This window comes from Triticum urartu, chromosome 6A (genome assembly GCF_056163025.1).
Source record: "Triticum urartu cultivar PI428250 chromosome 6A, HENAU_Tu73, whole genome shotgun sequence".
Lineage (NCBI taxonomy): Eukaryota > Viridiplantae > Streptophyta > Magnoliopsida > Poales > Poaceae > Triticum > Triticum urartu.
The window spans coordinates 175,248,503-175,254,870 of record NC_141878.1 but is presented as its reverse complement, the minus strand read 5'-3'; positions in this window follow the sequence as shown (position 1 = coordinate 175,254,870).

Genomic DNA, 6,368 nt, shown 5'->3' with positions numbered 1-6,368 from the left:
CCGAGAGTGTCCCCAAAACAACAACCCCAATCAAACTGGAAAGTCCGTTGGCCGTGGTAAGCCAGCGGGAAAGACATTCTATGCCAAGCCGGTCACTACTACACGTGGCCATGTCAACTATGTTTCAGCTGAGGAGGCTCATGAGGATCCTAACGTCGTCCTTGGTACGCTCCTTGTTAACTGCCATCCGACATCTGTTCTTTTTGATACTGGAGCATCTCATTCATTCATATCCGAGAACTATGCTCGATTGCACAACACGACATTCTGTGACATGCCCTCTACCATGGAAATTCAAACCCCTGGCTCTAGATGGCAAACTTCTAGAGTAAGCCATGGGAATGAAATTCTTGTCGATAGACTTGTCTTCCTTGCATCCTTAATAGCTCTCAAGTCCTCGGACATAAACATCATCTTGGGTATGGACTGGATGTCAGCTCATTATGCTAAGATCGATTGTGCCACTAGAACCATTCAACTTACTCACCCATCGGGCAAGACAGTCAATGTCTTAACTCGAGTGGCCAAGTGCCAGCTTTACTCCTTAAATGCCAACCCCCTTCTAGACTTTGAGGATGTTCCTGTAGTCCGAGACTTTCCGGATGTCTTTCCAGAAGAACTGCCAGGTGTTCCACCTGACAGGAATGTCGAGTTTGTGATAGACCTTGTTCCAGGAACCGTTCCAATTTCTAGAAGGCCCTACAAGATGGCACCCTTAGAACTAGCCGAGCTTAAGAACCAACTCGATGAGTCCTTGAAAAAGGGTTTCATCTTTCCTAGTTCCTCTCCTTGGGCTTGCCCCATCCTCTTCGTTAAGAAGAAGGATGGAATGGATCGAATGGTTGTAGATTACCGACCTGTCAACTTGGTCACCATCAAGAACAAGTATCCACTTCCAGGATCAACGATCTGTATGATCAGCTCGTTGGATCCTCAGTCTTTTCCAAGATGTATTTGAGGTTAGGCTACCATCAGATCAAAACCAGAAACGGGGACATTCCCAAAACGGACTTTGTTACTCGTTATGGCCAATACGAGTACACCATTATGTCCTTCGGTTTAACCAATGCCCCAGCTACCTTCTCTCGGTTAATGAACTCGGTCTTCATGGAGTATTTGGATAAATTCGTCGTAGTATACCTCGATGACATACTCATCTACATCAAGAATGAAGAGGAACATGCCGAACATCTAAGGCTGGTATTGATGAAACTTCGAGAGCATCGCCTTTGTGCCAAATTCTCCAAGTGTGAATTCTGGTTGCCAGAAGTGACCTATCTAGGCCATGTAATCTCTGGTAAGGGTATTGCTGTCAATCCTGAGCGAGTTCAAGCCATCCTTGATTAGACTCCACCTGAGACGGTCAAGCAAGTTCGGAGCTTCCTTGGCTTAGCAAGCTATTGCCGCCGCTTCGTCGAGAATTTCTCCAAGGTTGCTAAACCTCTAACTGAACTCCTCAAGAAAGATAAAAAGTTCGAGTGGACTCCACAGTGCGAGTTCAGCTTTCAGGAACTGAAAAGACGCCTGACATCTGCTCCCATACTGGTACTACCAGATTTCTCCAAGGACTTTATTATCTATTGCGACGCCTCACGACAAGGACTAGGTTGCATACTCATGCAAGATCGTCAGGTAATTGCCTATGCTTCATAGCAATTACACCCACATGAGGAAAATTATCCCACACATGATCTAGAGCTTGCAGCTGTAGTCCATGCACTTAAAACTTGGCGACATTACCTTCTCGGTAATCGTTGCGAGATCTTCACCGATCACCAAAGTTTGAAATATATCTTCACCCAACCAGATTTGAATCTCAGGCAAAGACGTTGGGTCGAGTTGATCTCGGATTACGACTTAGGAATAACTTACACCCCGGGCAAAGCCAATGTCATGGCTGATGCGCTAAGTCGTAAGTCCTATTGTAACAACCTGATGTTACAACAAAGTCAACCACTTCTCCATGAGGAATTTCGTAAGATTAATCTTCACATTATTCCTCGAGGATTCCTATCCACCCTGGTGGCAAAACCTACCCTTACGGATCAGATCATCAAGGCACAGAAGGTAGATCCGAGAATCTTCCGTATTAAGAGAAACATTAAGAAAGGAGTCGCGAATTGTTTCTCCATTGATGATCAAGGTGTCATATACTTTGGAAATCGCCTAGTGGTTCCAAAGGCACGAAACCTGAGGCGGCAGATCCTTAAGGAAGCTCATGAATCCCCTCTCACCATTCATCCCGGTAGTACTAAAATGTATCAAGACCTATGCCAGAGGTTTTGGTGGACTAGGATGAAGAGAGAGCTCAATACATTGCTAATTGCGACGTTTGTCGTCGTGTTAAGGCAGAGTATCAACGGCCTGCTGGCATCCTTCAACCCTTGGCTATTCCTGAGTGGAAATGGGATAAAATCAGTATGGATTTCATCACTGGGCTTCCCAGGACCAAGAGAGGGAATAATGCCATCTTCGTCGTGATCCACCGACTTTCCAAAGTAGCCCACTTTCTACCTGTTCATGAAAGTATCACCGCTAGCCAGCTAGCCGATTTATACATCTCCCAAATAGTGTCTCTTCATGGTGTTCCATTGGAAATTAACTTAGACCGTGGGAGTCTCTTCACCTCTCGATTTTGGGAAAGTTTCCAAAATGCTATGGGAACTCGTCTCTCTTTTAGCACCGCCTTCCATCCTCAATCAAGTGGTCAAGTAGAGTGAGTCAATCAAATTCTGGAAGATATGCTCCGAGCTTCTGTCATCTCATTCGGAATGGGTTGGGAGAAATGCCTTCCATTCGCGGATTTTGCTTATAACAATAGTTATCAAGCTAGCTTGGGCAAGGCTCCTTTCGAAGTTCTCTATGGACGAAAATGTCGAACGCCTCTTAACTGGTCAGTAACCGGGGAAACACAACTCTTTCGCCCGGATATGATTCAGGAAGCAGAAGAGCAGGTTCGCGTTATTCGTGAGAAATTGAAAACAGCCCAATCTCGTCAAAAGAGTCAATATCATCGTAAACATAAGCCTATGACTTATGAAGTCGGCGAGAAGGCCTACCTTCGGGTTACTCCGTTAAAGGGAACCCATCGTTTCCGTATCAAAGGCAAATTGTCTCCACGTTACATTGGGCCCTTTCGCATTCTTGCCAAACGAGAAGTTGCCTACCAATTGGAACTACCTTCGCATCTTTCCAGAGTTCACGATGTCTTCCACGTTTCTCAACTCAGGCGTTGCTTCGCGGATCCTATCCATGGAGTGGACCACGAAACGCTTGATCTACAAGATAACCTCACTTATCGGGAATATCCCGTTCGTATCCTTGATCAAGCCGAGCGTACCACTCGACGTCATAATATCAAGTTTCTCAAGGTTCAATGGTCACACCATTCCGAGAAAGAAGCCACTTGGGAAAAGGAGGATCGTCTTCGACTCGAGTACCCCACCTTCTTCTCGGAGGATCCTAAATCTCGGCACGAGATTCTTTTGAGTGGGGGTGAGTTGTCACACCCTAGATAGTTTAAGCATTAGAGTGTGCATCATGTTTAAATTCCCTTAAATTTGAAATGGGGAAGACAGAAACCCCAGCACCCCCCTGGAAACAACTAGGGTTTACTAAAATTATTTTCAATGAACCCAAAATGCCCTTCACAAAATGTTCATCATTTTTGGATTGGGTTAAAACCCCTGGCAAAAATGGTGCACTCTTTTCTAGGACATTGTGGGTTCTCTGAGTTAAATCATAAGTATTTGAATTTGGGCATTTAAATGCTATAAAATAATTTAAATGCTCAAATAATTCTGGAAATAAGTGTGGGCTATTGGGAATAATACAAACAGAGCCCGTGATTATTTTCAGGATTTTTAAAGATGCCTAGGTATTTTTAATAAAGCCCAACAGTTGCAGAAAAATAGGAAAAGGAAACAAATCAGAAAAAGAGAGAGAGAGAGAGAGAACTTACCAGACACAGCCCACCAGCCCACCTGGCTCGGCCCAGTCGACTGGCGCTTGCCAGTCGTCCCCCTCCTCTCGTCAGGAGGACGAGGAGCGCGTGGCCGGAGCCCGCGGCCACACGCCGGCCACCTCCTGCTTCCGCCGACGCCCTGGAGGCGTCTACGAGTGCCACGACGACCCCCACGTCTCCCCCTCTTTCTTCCCACTCTCCCCGTGGCCTCTCTCCCTCTCTGGCTCTCTCCCCATCCTCCTGCCAAGCGCATCCGTCGCCGCCGACAAGCTTCACCGCAGCCACTACCGTCCATTCGCTGCCCCGACATGCCAGGAAGCTCCGTCGTCGTCGACTACATCAAGTAGGCCGAGCCCCGTGCGCTCGCTCGCCCCGGAGACGCTGCACCGAGCTCGTTCTCAACTCCGGCCACCGGAGATCCCCTTCGCCGCCCCGCTCGCTCCAGCCCTTCCCCAAGCTCGCCGTTCGCTCCCCTGCAACCACTGTGAGCTCCGCCATCGTTTCCCCCTCTCCCCGCGCTCGCCCGCTTCCTCTAACCCCCTCTGCCATCGAAGCCGAAGCTCGCCGCCGCCACCGCACGTTGCCATCGTGGCCATAGCCACGTTGGGACGCCACTGAGCACGCCTTCGTCCTCCACGCACTCCCAGGAGCCTAACGCACCACTCCCCGCGCCACGCCTTGCTCCGTAGACTTGGTTTCATCCTCGCCCGAACTCCGGCGACCGCCAAGGTCGTCGCCAGCGTCGTTCCCGGCCTCCCCGAGCCCCACTTCCTCCACCAAACGACGTGGCTCGCTCCCCGCGTCACGTAGCTGCACTCCGCCGTCGATTTGGTCGCCGGACACGCAAACCCGAGCCCCTTCGCCACGTCTGACGTCGCCGGCGTCAAGCCGCCGGCGAGTTGACCCTGTTTGACCCCTGTGTGGGCCCAGGTAGACCTCCCCTGAGTCTATGACAGGTGGGGCCGGTCTACTAATTAGTTTAGGATTAATTTTAACTAAATTTAATTAGTTTAGTCACTGACATGTGGGCCCAGGCCCCACTGACAACTAATTAGTGTTAATTTAATTCTGTTAATTAGTTGTGACACTGACAGAGAGGGCCCATCAGTCAGGTTTGACCTGGCCGACCCAGTTGACCTGCTGACGTCACACCTATGTCATGCTGACGCATTAATTCAATTATTGGATTTATTCTTTAATAGGAAATTCCAGAAAATAGCCAAAACTTCTAAAAATCATAGAAAATCAACCATAGCTCCAAATGCAAAGATTTATATATGAAAAATGATCAAAAAAATTCAATCTATCCATCTGTAATGGTTTCATGCATGACAAAACAAGTTAACCTTGCTGTTTAAGCAGAATAAGGTAATGCTCTAATAAGGCCATGTTTAATGAGCTAATATTTGAATCTTTGATTCAAATGAGTTCATCCCCTCCTGTTTTAGCTTGCATTAGGCCAAGACACTTTCATCTTGCCATGTCATAGCATGCATCATATTGTTGCTTATTGCCATGTGTTGATTATGTTCGGTGTGATTTTCGTGGTAGGTTCTGCCTCCAAGGATAACCCTGAGTATCCGTCTGAAGGGCAGTACCCTACTACCACTACATCAGGCAAGCAACCCATTGATCATTCTGATACAAACCCATATTCTCGCTTCTGCTCATGTTTACTGCATTAAGACAACGCGATTCAAACTGCTGTGTGCTACGGTAGTTCAACCCTTATCCTCTGCATGACCTGTCATTGCCATAGTAGCTAGATGAAACCCACTAGCATGTGTAGGAGTTGATTGAGCCATGTATGTGATTCCTACCTTGCTATGCCTGCTATGCTTAGAGTTGTGTCAAGTCTGGTTCGTCTAGGTGATGGGCTAGAGTGATATGATTATGTCCGTAATGTGAGGGATGTGTTGAACATGTTTTGATAAAGGTATCGATGAGAGGCCATGTAGGAGTACATGGTGGGTTGTTTCATTGAGGCCGTCCATAAGAACTGAGATCTGTATGTGTGATTTAAGATGTAGTTACTACCGTACATTGGGCCCAAAACCAATGGACCCTCTCGGCTTCTTAATCACCCTAGTACTTTGTCCAGGAGTTGCAAATAGTTTCTGGTGTTTGTAGGTTATGTGTTGGTGGCCGTGCGTAACGCTGACCCTAGGGGTGGGCTATGTTGCGGTAGATACACCGTGGCCGGGTATGCCGGGCGCCCGTTTGGCGTCTCGGGATCCTGTTCACATCGTTCGGGGCCGTATGTGGAAACCTCGGCCGGATTCCCTGCGGATGGAACCTGGATAGGCGATAAACCTGGACTAGAGACTTGAGTGTTTAGGTAGGCCGTGGCCGACACCCTTGCTGGGCTTCCACTTGAAGGTTGCCGAGTACATGTCGTGTAAAC